The 16,677-nt window shown below is 40.1% G+C and overlaps 1 protein-coding gene across 4 annotated transcripts in view; it reads left to right on the plus strand.

The window, feature by feature from the left end:
* SLC16A7 (solute carrier family 16 member 7) overlaps window positions 1-16,677 on the plus strand; it is a 137,434-nt gene that overhangs the window by 46,671 nt on the left and 74,086 nt on the right. The window contains exon 1 of one of the 4 annotated variants that reach the window (XM_054025222.1): window positions 295-332. The exons of the other annotated variants lie outside the window; for them this stretch is intronic. The gene's annotated coding sequence lies outside the window, so the exon portion shown is untranslated. Of the gene's footprint in view, window positions 1-294; window positions 333-16,677 lie in introns of those variants that run through there. 4 annotated transcript variants of the gene reach the window in all.

Below are 16,677 nucleotides of genomic sequence, written 5' to 3' on the forward strand. Positions count from 1 at the left end.
TTTCCTTATAACTTTTGTCATCTGTGACTTTCACACAGTATCTTTGAGTGCCCTATTCAGTTGCTATAACAACATCTGTTGTTGGAAACTTAAAGTTGTATTTGTCACATGCATACCACCTGAATGGAAGTAGGAAAATTATACGTTAGCATTGACATAGTATCACATGACATTCTTAATTTATCTGGATGTAACTGGCTGAGAGTGGTTTAGCCTGTTACTCGGCTGGCATAAATTTACTTCCTTGTTGGCTTTGTGGACCATTAGTCATTAATTTTAAGTAGTAGCAAAGTGCTTTGCAGTTTGATTACGGGAGGAACTAATTGTGTAAGGTATGGGATTATTTACAATGGACAATAAATTAAAATGAGGGTGTAGATGTTTTTAAAATTCTTTTTTGGCTTCATTTCTAATGTTTGTCACTGTAGTTTAGTAATATCTTTGTTGTTGGGTCATCTTTCAAAACATGTTATGCAATATGTATGAAACATTACAGGAGTTTTCAGAATTCCTCCAAAGCTGGAAATTTGAGTTTAAAGGAAAAATCTTCAAATTATAAAATGTAATTCATTATGCTGGCTAACAAATAGTTTGGGTGCATATTTATGTAGTTTGTAACACTGATTGAGCTCTGCTATATTTCACTGTAAAAATATTAAACCTTTTCTTGACATTGTTGATGTTATTAACAAGGAGTCTGCTCCTGCTGCACTTTAAGTCAATGGAATTTTTCCTTTGGCTTCAATGGGAACTGGACTGGACCCATAGACTTGGAAGATTTATATGTGCTAAATATTTAAGGTTTTGTTTTCTTCATTTCTCTAGGCTGAGCCAACTGATTATTGTTAGTGATCAGACACTGTTCTGTATCAGTGTTGGCACATCTAGCACTTTCTTTAAATACCTTTGTAAAAGCCCATTTTTCTTCAGGTATTTGGATATTTATTTATTCACAGGTTAGAAAGAATCATTAAGGGAAGAAAATTGTTTTGCATTTTTAGTGGTACCTAAAAATTTTAAATTATAATTAAGAAACAAATATAACACATTCCAAGAATAAAACTTTACAGTACCACTAGGTTTTGAAATATCTGTGAAAGAATGCTTCCATTGCTGCTTTGTTAATTTAGAACTACCAAATGGAAGCCTCCAGCCTCATCAATTAAGAAAACTACAAATAGTTTGAATTGGTTTATCTTCAAAATGTTACTCAGTAGCACAAGATGTTATTTATTATTTATACCACGGCAACACCCAAGGGCCACAGTTAGAATCAGGAGTCCAAGGTGCTGGGAGCTGTACAAACATAAAATAAGAGGGTCTCTGTTCTGGTCTGTGCTTCCAATATAAATAGATGGAGACTTAAACTCCAAGTGCCACATTTTCAAAAGGTTTTTAATCCAGTATCCATTTCTGTGTGTACAACTTTGTATGTTCAGTTTTTGTTCACTGTCTTGCACACACAAGGCCTGATGTGCAAAATGAATGCAGAGCAGGTCAGAGTCAGAGCATAAATGCCCAACATTTTCTGAAAATAAGCCCCTTTAAGGTGTTTCAAGTTGATTTCACAAAAACAGAATTTTGAAATATCAGTAATCAGTTTTGAAAATCATGGCCTGTGAGTCCTGGTTTAAACACCAAGAATATTCTTCCTTTCTAGACCAATCCTCCTCTTTATTTTTATGATATTACTCAAAAATTGGGCATGAAATGTAGTGTTCTGAAAATTCATCCATTGTGTTTTTTTAAGACTCCATTTCCTCTATCCATTACCTAAGCAGTTGTTAATTCACCTACCTCCAGCTACCATATCTTTTTCCATTATTGTCATGTTATCATTAATATTCCATATTACTTTGGGCCTGTGAGTCATGCTAAAACTCTAGCTGCTAGTAACTACAACTAGGAAGATCTATGAATAGTTTTGTATAGTTTGTCAGCAATCAAGAACCCTTGATTTTTCTACCTTTGGAACCTGGACTACTTTAAATTAGAGAGGGGAAATAAAGTTTGGGGGAGATTATGCAGCCTCTTGAGTGATACATATAAATAGCTTTTTTGCCCATCCTAAGTAATTTGATCCAGAAGGTGAGCTGTTGCTATAAGATAAAAGCTCTTTTGGCTGCTCAGTTTTCTGCATTGTTTCTGATCCCTATAGTATCTACAATGATCTTACTTTCTAATTATATTTATAGTAAGGGGAAACTTGTGTGGGACCAAGCCCATAAGACTGCATATTTTGCAGGAAACAGTGAATCTCACTGTAGCAATGAGGGGGTCATAGCTCTTGGTGTGTGCTGAATACCCAGACAAGAAGTTAAGGGTTTGGGAGGCTGTGAAAGGGAATTTAAATGATGTAAAAGTTTTCAAGAATCATAACCCTACAGGAGAATAAAAGCTCTGCTTCTAAGGTGAAATTTCTGAGCAATTCTTTATTGATGAAGAGCTATAAAATAAAACCCAGCAGTTTGTCCCAGAACTATTTATTGCCCTTTCCAAAATTTGTTGGATGATTTCACAGTTGAAAATTGTTATATGCTCCAGTTCTTTTCCAGAAACATTTTTCACTCTGCACTGCTTAGTTTGAGGAGAGAATGGAAATTGGAAGAACTGAGGGATGACCCCATCTATATCCATACAGAACTTTAAAAAATAATAGAATAAAAAAGACTATTTTATACTACAGTTCCATACTTGCAACTGCATATTCTATTGGACCTTTCCGACTCTCACTAAAGTTAATGAAAGTACTTCCATTGATTTCAATGGGCATTGGATGAGGCACAATAGACTGCACCCAATCTGAACAGGTCAAAAGTTTCTTCCTGAAATACATAGAAAAAACATCTATTTTCAGCAAATTTCAAAATAGCATTTGGGTCTTCCCCCCACCTTTTCAGCTTCATGAAAAATGAATAACACTATCTATTATTCCTTGAAAGACTCAGAACATTTCCTGTGGAACTGTTAAAGTTTTCAAGGATTTCTGGTTGCTTGTCACAGATTATTATTATCATGCTGAGGACTAGTTATGAAAGTTGTTTTTTTTTAAATTCTCTGAATGCTATATATTGTACACTAACAAAGAAGCCTACCCTGGCTTCACTGCTTTCTGTACAAAAAATATAGAATTAGGCTTTCTCTGAGTGAACAAAAGCGAACAAACAACAAAAGCCAAAGAAGCCATAAGCTAAGTGAGAAGTAAAAATCAGAGAGGTGAAAGTTGATTGCCTATTTTGTAACAAGTGTACATGGTTTAACATGACTCAGCCTAGACTGTCTTGCATAAACAACTCTCCTTCCCCTACCCTTGCTTGATTTAACACAGAACATAAGTGCATGCAGGGTCAATGAGGGTGAACCAAGGCTCTGGTCACAAGGATACAGAGGTGACTTTGTTCTACTAGGATGTCAGATATTTTATCTGAATCCTCAGTCGAGTCCTCCAGCTGTATCCTTGAGAGAGCTAGCATAGATATTAAAATATTGGAAACATGAAGGACACCGGTTAAATAAGAAGTGTGTGACAAGTTCAGTGGACTGAGTGAATGACAAAATGCAATCAAAGCTTCAAGAAATGTTTATGCACACAGCATTCTGATGTATCAGTGAAATAAATGTATTGCTTTCCTGTATTGTCTGTTGCAACTCTTCTGATTTTTTCATTATGAACACTTTCATTTAACATTAAAAATAGGCCTAATTCCCTTCCTCTTCCTCTTTCTATTTAACAGGCATATATACATACTGCAAAATATAGACAGACATTAACTGGGCTTGTTCAGAATGCTTTTTGTTGTTTATCTCTGCTAGGCAATGTAAAACACAATACTACTTTTCCAGATGTGTCACTGGCTTTGATTTCATGTGTAAAGCCCTACCTGATTTGGGTCCTGAGCTCTGGCTGAATTACAGTCCACCTCTCCATTTCTGGTCGTTTGCAGCACTTAAAATCAGCTGAGCTGCGTCTGTATCCTGGACTGGAACTCTGGGGGACTAGATGCAGGGCATTATTGGTACAAGGCCCTTGGCATTGGAATCTGCTTTCTTGTTGGTCTCTTGAATACGTAATTTGTTGACCTTCAGACTATAATGGAAAGCTCATCTGTTGACTTCCATTAGGGAAATACAGTGGGATGAATTTTACGGAGGTGGTTGCTTCCCATTATCAAGGTTGCTACTAGGCTGCCCTCCACTTTGGTTTGGAAAATTTAATTATCCTGGAAATTGTCAGATTTATTTTGAAGACACGGGAGAATATTTAAGAATTTGCTTTAATCATTTATGAGCTAGATCATTAAAAATTCTCATGATCTGAAATGTTGACTTTGCCTAGTGTTTGTCTCGTTCTGTAGCTCAAAATGGCTTGTTACTGTTCCCCCTTTGAAATTTCCACATACATACATCTTGAAAACTTGTGTGCTGGACCAAAAATGAAGAAAATTAATTACAATTAAACCAAGTTATTCGTTTAATTTCCTTTGGATAGTTTTAGGTTCAATCCTGTTCCAACTGATTTCAGTGGGAGTTTTTTGCCATTTACTTTAGTGAGAGAAGTCTTGGACACTATGGCCTAAACTTTCAAAAACATGAGCTCAGTTTTTTAGTCTCAGTTTTTGAGGCCCCAGCATAAAACAACTACGATTTGATGTCTTCTCATTTCTAGGTTTAAGTCATATTAAATTTGTTCTGAAGACACTGAATAAACTAAATACTTCTTTTCAAATGGAGCCTTCAAAATAACTCTTGGAAAGTTTTGTGTAGTGCCGAGGCTTTCTTGTGGCCCTTTACCAGCCCAGTGAAACACCATTATATCACCACACTCAAAACATAAATAGATTTTACTGATTATCCCCAGGCAGCCTTACTGTCTCTTTTTAATCTTTATACAATACAAGAGTGATAAGCACTTTCAAAATGCAGATAGATTAGATAGATTTTGACATTGGCTTGTGCAAGACGCAATTTTCAAGGGCAGAAATAATAAAATGTTTAAGGATATTCTATTGAAAAACTAGACACAATTCTCCATCACTGAAAACTGATAGAGAAAAGAAAAAGCCAATAGAGAATATATTCCACAATAGCCCCCCGCATCAGTGATTTATTTCAGTGGCCAAAACAAAGATACCTGAGTTGGTGCTTATATAAAATGCATTCTCTTCGAGAGCTTTTCATGACCCTTTAAAAAATGCTGGGGTGATATTTTCCTTATAGACAGTGTATTTTTAGTGACAGATTCTTTCTACAATTTCCAAATAGCTAGGGGAATATGGATTTTGTTTTATAGCCATTATTAGTTTGGTCAGCTCAGCTCATCCCTTTAATTTAAAGATAGAGTGACCCCCTATTCATAACATATCAAATAACTTTATCTTCATTTACCTATGTAATAGACACTGATGAGAACAGCCCTGGGGAATTCAGAAACAATCAAAATGATCCCAAAACTTTGTTTTAAAAACCTAGTTAATGTTGCTAGATGATTACAATAAACTCAATTATCTATGGACTTTTATTTATTTAGATTTAAACAACTCTAAAGATCATAGAATATCAGGATTGGAAGGGACCTCAGGAGGTCATCTAGTCCAACCCCCTGCTCAAAGGGGGACCAATTCCCAGACAGATTTTTGCCCCAGATCCCTAAATGGCCCCCTCAAGGATTGAACTCACAACCCTGGGTTTAGCAGGCCAATGCTCAAACCACTGAGCTATCCCTCCCCCCTATTCAAGGCCCACAGGACACTAATACTATATTAACATCATACTTAAATCTCAACAGAATTAAAACAATCAGTTCAACAGGACTTCAGCCAGCTACAGAAGCTCCTTTACACCTGTTCATCAATATGGGATACATACCTTCAGCACTCTCCAGAACCCATCTCAAGTTTCTTTTTGGAGCATGCCTGCAAGGTTACCACATTTGCACTATTTCAGATGGGGGGAGAAAATTCCAGGGTTTCAGAGCTCTCACACAGAATACCCTGCCAGCCACTTCCTCTCTTTTATAACAAGGAGGATCCATCTTGATCATTCCTGCTGACTGTAGCTGTGGCAGTCTGACACGGGAAGAGAGGCAATCCCTCACATAAGGCAATCCCAGGCCCTTTAGGGCTATATAGGTCATAACCAACACCTTGAATTTCACTGGAGACTAGTGGGCAGTCTAGATGATCCCTAAGTTTGAAACCTAGTAACTGATGGCAAACACACTCTCAATCAAAGGGGCTGATATTACCACCATCATTTCCTCGGACTGCTTGCCTCCCCCCTCCCCCATCACCTCAGTCTCATGTGGGTTGAGCTTCAGTCAGCTCACTGTCATCCATGACTATATGACCCCCATGTTTATAGTATGTGAGCACGTTGAGCTTTAATAGATTTAGCCTCACAACCCCCTAAATGATGAGAAAGTATTACTACACCATGATTCAAATGACTGACTTAGGCAGAAAGGCTCCAGTTCTGCAAAGCACGTAAACCTAAAGTGAACATGAATGGCCCCACCAAAGCACTTGAACACATGCTTAAAGTCACACAGAAAGGCTGTAACAGAGCCAGGGAATGAACCCTGATGGCCTGAGTCCCAAGCCAGTACCTTTAATCACAAGACCTCCCTTTCATCTTACATGACTTACAAATTGCAAGTACTTAAAAGTGCACAAATGTTTAAAAATCATAGAATCATAGAACTGGAAGGGACTTCGAGAGGTCATCTAGTCCAGTCTTCTGCCCTCAAGGCAGGACTAAGTATTATCTAGACCATCCCTGACAGGTGTTTGTCCAACCTGCTCTTAAAAATCCTCAATGATGGAGATTCCACAACCTCCCTAAGCACTTTATTCCAGTGTCTAACCACTCTGACTAGGAAGTTTTTCCTAATGTCCAACCTAAACCGCCCTTGCTGTAATTTAAGTCCATTGCTTCTTGTCCTATCCTCAGAGGTTAAGAAGAACAATTTTTCTCCCTCCTCCTTGTAACAACCATTTATGTACTTGAAAACTGTTATCATGTCCCCTCTCAGTCTTCTCTTCTCGACTAAACAAACCCAATTTTTTCAATCTTCCCTCATAGGTCATGTTTTCTACACCTTTAATCATTTCAGTTGCTCTTCCCTGGACTTGCTCCAATTTGTCCACATCTTTTCTGAAATGTGACGCCCAGAACTGGACACAATACTTCAGTTGAGGCCTAATCAGCATGGAGTAGAGCAGAAGAATGACTTCTCGTGTCTTGTTTACAATACTTCTGCTAATACAACCCAGAATGATGTTTGCTTTTTTTGCAACAGCGTTACACTGTTGACTCATATGTAGCTTGTGATCCACTATGACTCCCTAGATCCCTTTCCATAGTACTCCTTCCTAGGCAGTCATTTCCCATTTTGTATGTGTGCAACTGATTGTTCCTTCCTCAGTGGAGTACTTTGCATTTGTCTTTATTGAATTTCATCCTATTTACTTCAGACCATTTCTCCAGTTTGTCCAGATCATTTAGAATTTTAATCCTATCCTCCAAAGCACTTGCAACTCCTCCCATCTTAGTATCATCTGCAAACTTTATAAGTGTACTCTCTATGCCATTATCTAAGTCAGGGATCGGCTACCTTTGGCACATGACCCATCATGGAAATCCGCTGGTGGGTCAGGACAGTTTGCTTAACTGCAGCATCCACAGGTTTGGCCGATCTCAGCTCCCATTGGCTGCGGTTCACCATTCCAAGCCAATGGGGGCTGTGGGAAGCGGTGGCCAGCACATCCCTCGGCCCACACCACTTCTGGCAGCCCCCATTGGCCTGGAACGGCGAACCGCGGCCAGTGGGAGCTGCGATCGGCTGAACCTGCAGACACTGCAGGTAAACAAACTGTCTCGGCCCGTCAGCAGATTTCCCTGACGGGCCGTGTGCCAAAGGTTGCTGATCCCTGATATAAGTAATAGATGAAGATATTGAATAGAACTGGATCCAGAACTGATCCCTGTGGGACTCCACTTGTTATGCCCTTCCAGCATGACTGTGAACCAGTGATAACTACTCTCTGGGAACAATTTTCCAACCAGTTATGCACTTACCTTATAATAGCTCCATCTAGGTTGTATTTCCCTAGTTTGTTTATGAAAAGGTCATGCGAGACAATATCAAAAGCCTTACTAAAGTCAAGATATACCACATCTACTGCTTCCCCCCATGCACAAGGTTTGTTACCCTGTTAAAGAAAGCTATCAGGTTGGTTTGACATGATTTGTTCTTGACAAATCCATGCTGACTGTTATTTATCACCTTATTATCTTCTAGGTGTTTGCTTAATATTTGCTCCATTCTCTTTCTGTGTACAGAAGTTAAGCTGACTGGTCTGTAATTCCCTGGGTTGTCCTTATTTCCCTTTTTATAGATAGGCACTATATTTGCCCTTTCCTGGTCTTCTGGAATGTCTCCTGTCTTCCATGACTTTTCAAAGATAATTGCTAATGGCGCAGATATCTCCTCAGTCAGCTCCTTGAGTATTGTAGGATGCATTTCATCAGGCCCTGGTGATTTGAAGATATCTAACTTGTCTAAGTAATTTTTGACTTGTTCTTTCCCTATTTTAGACTCTGATCCTACCTCATTTTCACTGGCATTCACTATATTAGATGTCAAATTGCCACCAACCTTCTTGGTGAAAACCGAAACAAAGAAGTCATTAAGCACCTCTGCCATTTCCACATTTTCTGTTATTGTCTTTCCCCCCTCATTGAGTAATGGGCCTACTCTGTCTTTGGTCTTTCTCTTGCTTCTAATGTAGTTGTAGAATGTTTTCTTGTTTCCTTTTATGTCCCTATCTAGTTTGATTTCATTTTGTGCCTTGGCCTTTCTAATTTTGTCCCTACATACTTGTGGTATTTGTTTATATTCATCCTTTGTAATTTGACCGAGTTTCCACTTTTTGCAGGACTCTTTTTTGAGTTTTAGATCATTGAAGATCTCCTGGTTAAGCCAGAGTGGTCTCCTGCCATACTTCCTATCTTTCCTACACAGTGGGATAGTTTGCTCTTGTGCCCTTAATAAGTCTCTTTGAAAAACTGCCAACTGTCTTCAATTGTTTTTCCCCTTAGACTTGCTTCCCATGGGATTTTACCTACCAACTCTGAGTTTGCTAAAATCTGCCTTCTTGAAATCCATTGTCTTCATTGTGATGTTCTCCCTCCTATTCCTTAGAATCATGAACTCTACCATTTCATGATCACTTTCACCCAAGTTGCCTTCCACTTTCAAATTCTCAACTGGTTCCTCGCTATTTGTCAAAATCAAATCTAGAACACCCTCTCCCCTAGTAGCTTTCTCCATGTTCTGAAATAAAAAAATAGTCTCCAATACATTCCAAGGACTTGTTGGATAGTCTGTGCCCTGCTGTGTTATTTTCCCAACAGATATCTGGGTAGTTGGAGTCCCCCATCACCACCAAGTCCTGTGCTTTGGATGATTTTGTTAGTTGTTTAAAAAAAGCCTCATCCACCTCTTCTTCCTGGTTTAGTGGCCTGTAGTAGACCCCTACCATGACATTACCCTTGGTTTTTACCCCTTTTATCCTTACCCAGAGACTTTCAACAAGTCTGTCTTTTATTTCTATCTCAACCTCAGTCCAAGTGTATACATTTTTAATATATAAGGCAACATATCCTCCCCTTTTCCCTGCCTGTTCTTCCTGAGCAAGCTGTATCCTTCTATACCAATATTCCAGTCAGGCGTATTATCCCAAGTCTCCGTGATGCCAACTACGTCTGTAGCCAAATGTGCTCTTCCCCTTCCCTGATAGGTGGACCCCATCTCTGTTTAGCAGTCATTTTTCCTGGAACAGCATCCCGTGGTCATTTTTCCTGGTGACACCATCCTCGCAGCGAGGCATTCACCTCCAGGATGCATCTGTCTCTGCTGAGGCCCCTACCCTTGACTGGAAGGGCTGAAGATAACTCCACCTGTGCTCCCAACTCCCTCACCCTTACTCCCAGAGCTCTGTAGTCACTTCTAATCTGCTGAGGGTCATATCTTGCAGTAGCATTAGTGCCCACATGGATGAGTAGCATGGGGTAGTAGTCAGAGGGCCGGATGAATCTTGACAATCTCTCTGTAACGTCTTGGATATGGGCCCCTGGCAGGCAGCATAGTTAAGGATCTCATAAATGTGCCAGTAAGATAAACATAGACACAGTATTCGTATCAAACACAAAGAAATGCATATTTCATCACAATACAGCAACATTAACACAGACCTCAAATCAATACTATTATTTCATTAGGAATCTCAAAACATACACAGAATGCAAAATACTTCTTAAAAAAGACTGTGAAAAGAGAAAAATGATATATGTACGCATTAGTGATACATTGATCAGCTTCATATAGAAACGTACGTGCGTGAGAGGAAGGATGGGCTTGTGGTTAGGGTGGAGGTCTAGGATTTATTAGATCTGTGTTCAGTTCTTTGTTCTACTACAGGCTTCCTGTGTGACCTCAGCCAAATTACATTATCTCTTTGTGCCTCATTTATCCAGCTGTATAAAATAGAGCTTCCCTACCTTACATCATTAATACATTAATGATGGTGAGGTGCTCAGGTAACAAGGTCATAGGCGTACCTTAGACACATACTTCAGCAGTGCTACATGCTTGTTTTTACTCAACTATTTAAACAGCATTATTATCAAGAAATAGCAAAAATCTATTATCAGTTAATCTATTAATTGATATTCCCTACTTAGCAATGTCCCATAAAAGAAAATATTTGAATAAAAACATTAAGATAATAAAAATAATGCTATTAAGAAGCCACCATTTTGGGGTCAAATTTAAGATTGTTTTGTTTGGATGGAATATATATTTCTTTCTGACTGTTAAGAATAAAGCCCTCATCTGTGGTTGTAGTAGGGTCCCTGTGGTGCCAGGGCCGGCTTCAGGGTTTTGGCTGCCCCAAGCAGCCAAACAAACAAACAAAAAAACAAAACAAAACAAAACAAAAAAGCTGTGATTGCAATCGCAATCTGCGGCAGCAATTCGGCAGGAGGTCCTTTGCTCCGAGCAGGAGTGAGGGACTGTCCGCCGAATTGCTGCCGAACAGCTGGACGTGCCGTCCCTCTTCAAAGTGGCCACCCAAAGCACCTGCTTGGTAAGCTGGTGCCTGGAGCTGGCCTTGTGTGGTGCAAAGCTGCCATAAAGCCATCTTTTCTTATCTTTTGTTTAAAGAAGGCACTCCATTTCAAGTGCTTTATTGGCAGTTAATGATTTTGCTGTTACATGGTAGCATATGGAAGAACTGTTTCTCATTAGAGCAAGTATGCATGGTCAGTTAGAGCAAATCAATAGATGCTTTGCTGTGCTTATAGACAAATCAAAGGTCTTCGTAGCGTGACATGCAGCTAAACAAATATCTCTGTTATGAAAGCTTTTAGATATGTTTGTATATGGACTATTTAACTATAATTTATCATTTTCTGTCTAATTATAGAGGAAGCACAAGTACAATCAGATTGTCTAGTCCAAGTAAACAACATTGCTATTGCTAGGGCATATTTATAGTTTTGCAAGATTCTTTCCATATTACATGAATGTTATTCATAAGAAGAGTCTCAAGGCCTACTCCTGTTTCTTTGGTTTTCAAGAGTGATTAAAGGTAATTTTTCTTCTAATAGAACATAAACATATTTTCCTTCTGAATCATGTTAATCAGCAGATAATTACATGTCTGTTATGCTTTTTTAGGAAGTCAAGCAATTCTTGATTAACTATATTAAGCAATTTGTCTAGTATAATGAACCTTGGAGATGCTATTAATGCAGATAAGATCAGTGGTGCAGTAGGGCGATATGGTCCAGTACGCCATACCAGTAAGCTACTTATAGCTGGTATGGTGTACTGAAAAGACACAGGAGGAGCAGAACGTGGGGCCACCTGGCAGCCCCATGCCGGCAGCTTCTCCTGCGCGATTGTACTGCCCCCAGCCCTTTGACACATCTGCATGCCCACATCTCTTGTCCGGGATCTGTACAGCAGCCCAGCCGGAGGACAGGGCTGGGGGAGGTACAGCTGCACCGCAGGAGTTGCTAGTGAGGGGCTGCCTGGTGACCCCATGTTCTGCTTCTTTTGCCACTGAACTGCAGGGAGCTGCAGCGGCGAAAGAAGAAGAATATGCAGCTCCTCCAGTGCGGCTGTACCCGCCCCCAGACCCAACCCCCAACCCTTCGACGCAGCTGCGTGCCTGCGTCTCCTGTCCAAGTCTGTACAGCAGAGGACAGGGCTGGAGGCGGGATTGGGGGCGGTGCAGCTGCGCTGGAGGAGCTGCCAGCATGGGGCCGCACAGCGGTCCCACATTCTGCTCCTTTCACTACTGCAGTTCCAGAGAGCCCTGTGGTTCAGAAGTCTCTGGTGCAGCGGGAGGAGGACAGAGCCCCCCCTCCCCAGGCAACGTGGGATGGATCATGGGGTGGGGAGGAGAAGAGTCCAGGGCCCTGCGCTGGGGGCTGGGTGCAGGATCACGTGAGGAGTCACATGGGGAGGTCACGTGCCCTCTCTCCCCCCTTAGCTGGTGCAGCATACTGGTAAGAAATGCATTCTTCTTGCACCACTGGATCAGATCCAGGCTATAGTAACTTGTAGTGAGTGACTGGAAAAGTTTGATTGGATTACTGAAGGCTCTTGTAATAGTCAATTTAGCCTTTTATGCCTAGGTTATCCAACTGGAATTTAACAGCCCATAGCAATGGGTTATGCTGATAGTTCTTGTCTATAAGAGCCACCTCCCATGCTGTATTCATAATGAGATCTTTTATTGTAGTTTTAGAGATACTTAATTATGAAGTGGCATGGCAAAGTAGCTGAGATCTACATACTACAACCTAAAGTTGTGAGCAAACCTGTTAGTTTTCATCTTGAGCTTATCAAAATTTTGGGTGATCAGCTTTGTCTTGCACTTAGCTTTATCCCACATGCCTCAAAGGAGTTGCATGTTTTACTTTCATTGATTTCCCCCCCATTTTACAGAACGAAATGTTGAAAAGATATGCCATTTTGATTATGTGACTGTTGGGTTTTTGTTTAGCGATTGTAGTTTTGGTCATAAAATAGTCAGATTAGGAAAGCTCTTACTGTGGATATCTGGAGGGTAGAAGCTGTAGACAAAAGCTGATTAGTTACATCTAATACAATTCTTCAGAATAGAACAGTGCTCTAATTGGGTTAATATAATACATACACATTTTGGTAATTATATGTTTCCCCACACTCTCTTACCTAAACATATGTGAGATATGCTTAGGCATGTTGATACATATTTAATTAATATTAAGGGCCATATTGTGTCCCCCGGTGCACCAAATGCAACCACATTGATACAGTATAATGGCACAAGTACTGTAACTGAGTGCAGAACTCAACCCCAGTAATATTAGACAGCAAACATCATAATATAATACTAAAATTACAGGGCCTGATTTTCAAAGAAGGCTTCACCCCCACTCAAAAGGGTGTTTAAACAACTGAATGTGCATTTTTCACAATCCAAAGCCCATAGGAACCCTTCTGTTGACTTCAGTGGGTTCTGGATTGTGCCGTAATGCTTGAATTGACAGGAGATAAATTTTACACATGCTAACCCCATTTGTTAAAAGCTATTACTTGCACATACAGATATTGGTGTTACAAAAGGTGTTTGTATGGATGGTTAAGTGTGCACAAAAGTTGGTCACCTTCCAAAACCAGAGCTTTACATTCTACTTTAAAATTATTCTAGTTTTTTATTGAAAAGGCAGATTTATATATTTTTAAATCTTCGCTGCTCCTCTTATAGGCTTAGAAATCAATTTTTACATTCCAGTGACTAATTCAGAAAATACTTTTAATCTTTTAATTATTTTTGGAGTTAATATATCAGTGGTGCATTTAAGTGGGAACTTTGTGGATTGTTTTAATTTGACCAAGTATAAAAGTAGACAAAAAGACGTGTAAAAATAGTCTACGAAATTATTTATCTGGGAACCCTGCTTAGGATAGAGAGTAAGAAGTTTTCCTTGACTCAGTGGAAGATTCAAAAGTATTAGTTCAGTGTAATTACAGGTAATATAGGTAATTATTACAAGTAGTAACATGAATTATACTGTAAGTGTTTGCCACACTTTAAAAGCTCACAGCAATAGTTCAGATGCATAACGGGTGGAGACTGCAGCCAATTGAATACTGCATAATAATGCCTCCAGAGCTATACTGGATGACAAATGTAGCATAGACTCCAACCCACTGCAGCCTTGCAACCACTTCCTGTTGTGCAAGGGAGTTTGATCATGGCCACATCTCTGTTATGCCTTGGAGAGGCAGCACTAATGGCCCCACTCCTTTGCAGGAGAACTGGGTGAGTACAAAGACTCCCTGCACACTTTCTTCCTTTACCCTCATCTCAGTAAACTCATAAATGGAAAGGCTTAGTACAGGCATCCGGCATATCCCCTTACCTTGCACGACCATATAGAGACTAGTGACAAGACTATCCATAATGTGCATAATTATAGTTTTCCTCATGACAAACTTTGAACTAGTTTGTCTCTGTTCATACCGATTTCTAGCCTCCAATTTCTGCACACTATCTTGAACTACACCTCTCATCATTTCATTCACACCCATGTTTCCTTCAGTCACACTCTCATTCACTCACACACAAATCTGCCAACCCATCTCCCTCTTTCAAGTCCCTATGCCTTCTTCAAGTGCAACACTCCCATTGTTAAAATCCTCTTCCCTCCATAGTAACCCACAGGCTCAGAGCCCCTTGCCACCCAAGCTCAGACCCCTTCCCTTCAGGTGGAGAAGTACACCCTCATTTCCTAACAATCCCCTGCAGCTCAGAACCTCCCTCCACATCAACTCCAAACCCCCTAATTCAGAGCCTTTCCCTTTCCACCTGAGCATTCCCCACTACCCAGCTCCCCCAGTTCCAAGCCCCCCAACAGACCCACAGGATAGCTATGTGTACAGTGGCCACTGGGGTTTCCAGAATCTGGAAAAGCCCCATCCTCACCACCACGAGGAGTCCCAGCTGTCAGCAGGTGATGCTGTACACTGCAGTACAGCACCCAGACCATAGGTGCCATGCAATAGTATAATGTATATATATATAGTCTACCATATATAGTATAGTATACCATAGTCACAGACTTTATATACTATAAATCAGATATTCCTCTCACTTACACTGGTGTAAATCAGGACTAACTCCATGAAAGAAAATGGTGTAAAATTGGTATGGAATCAGAATCCGTGTGCATAATGTGGCTGATAGCGGGGGCCTTGCTGATATGGTTTAGTTTCACCAATCCCTGGTGATTTGGCATCCCAGCTTATTTCCCTAACCTAGACAAAACAACCCCCTGATCAAAATTCTCCTCAGATAATTCTATCATTGTTCGTAATAGGAAAATATTCTCAAACTTGAATTCACAGTAAAAATAGCCCAGCTGTTTGTGTACTTTAAACACACAGTATGTGGAAGATTCAAATCAGACTCACAGTACACAAACTTATAAAATGATTGTGTTCGCATAGCGAGCGGTGGTCACCCATCAGATGTTTCCAGGGATAGCTCTGCTATTAGACAATGTAACTGTGTGTGATAAGATGTCTAGTTCTAGCACCCTGCATGGAATTATTTATTTATTTCAGTTGGGTGTGGAATTTCTTTTAGAACACATTGGTGCCTATCCAAGGCTGTGGGTGTTCTTGACATACATAAATTGTCAGAATCAGCAGTCCTTCTGTTTCATCACACATGTCTTTAATCACCAGTCATGTGACCAGTTCAGTTTAACATATCACCAAAGTTTTTCACTAGACAAAAATTTCATCTTCATCTGCCAGAACAGGGGAGTCTCATTAGCTCCAATCCAAGAGTGTAAACGGTTTTGTGTATCTCTTTTAGTCAGCAAGGACTAAGTGGCAAGAGAGGAGTCTTCTGGGAACTACGCAAGTCCCTTGTGATTCCGAGAGACATACAAAATCTTTTAGGCTCCTGAACTGGAATACCACCTGGTCTGTCTCACTAATGAAAACCACTGGATCTGCTTCTGCTATGAGCCAGTAGAATTGCCCCGTACCTCACTGTAGGGTCCTAGAACATGACTAACTACTAATTAATGTGTTCAAGGGAAGAATCCTACACTAGCTGGAAGATTGAGTGGTGACTTAGTAGCCCTTTTCCACATCTGACTTTGATGATGTGGTGCTTTTCTGCTTCTTTTTTTTAAGTTACTCAGGCTATAGGTAGCAAATATCAAGAGAAAAGAAAAATAATGCAAAAATAAAAGAAATTAAAATATTTGTAAACTTCCTCCAGGAAGACCAAGATGGGTACTCAGCAGCATTCTGAGTAAACATGAAATTTAAAAAATATGTGTGAGTGTCAGAAACTGGAAATGGAAGAGATGTTCACTTACATCCTACAATCCAAGATGGTTGCTGCTATTTCAGCTGGAGCTGTACTATTGACTGAGAAAGTCACCTGGACCTGTTAGGAGATGTTACTAAAAGTTCAATCCATGAGCCATGAGTGCTCATGCACAGACCCCCCCCCCCCACATTGAGTCCCATGGAGATCAATTGGGCTGAGTGTGGAAGCAGGAGTCCATGTGCACTCATTACAGGATTATGGTTTAAAC

The sequence above is a fragment of the Malaclemys terrapin genome, chromosome 1 (genome assembly GCF_027887155.1).
Source record: "Malaclemys terrapin pileata isolate rMalTer1 chromosome 1, rMalTer1.hap1, whole genome shotgun sequence".
NCBI lineage: Eukaryota > Metazoa > Chordata > Testudines > Emydidae > Malaclemys > Malaclemys terrapin.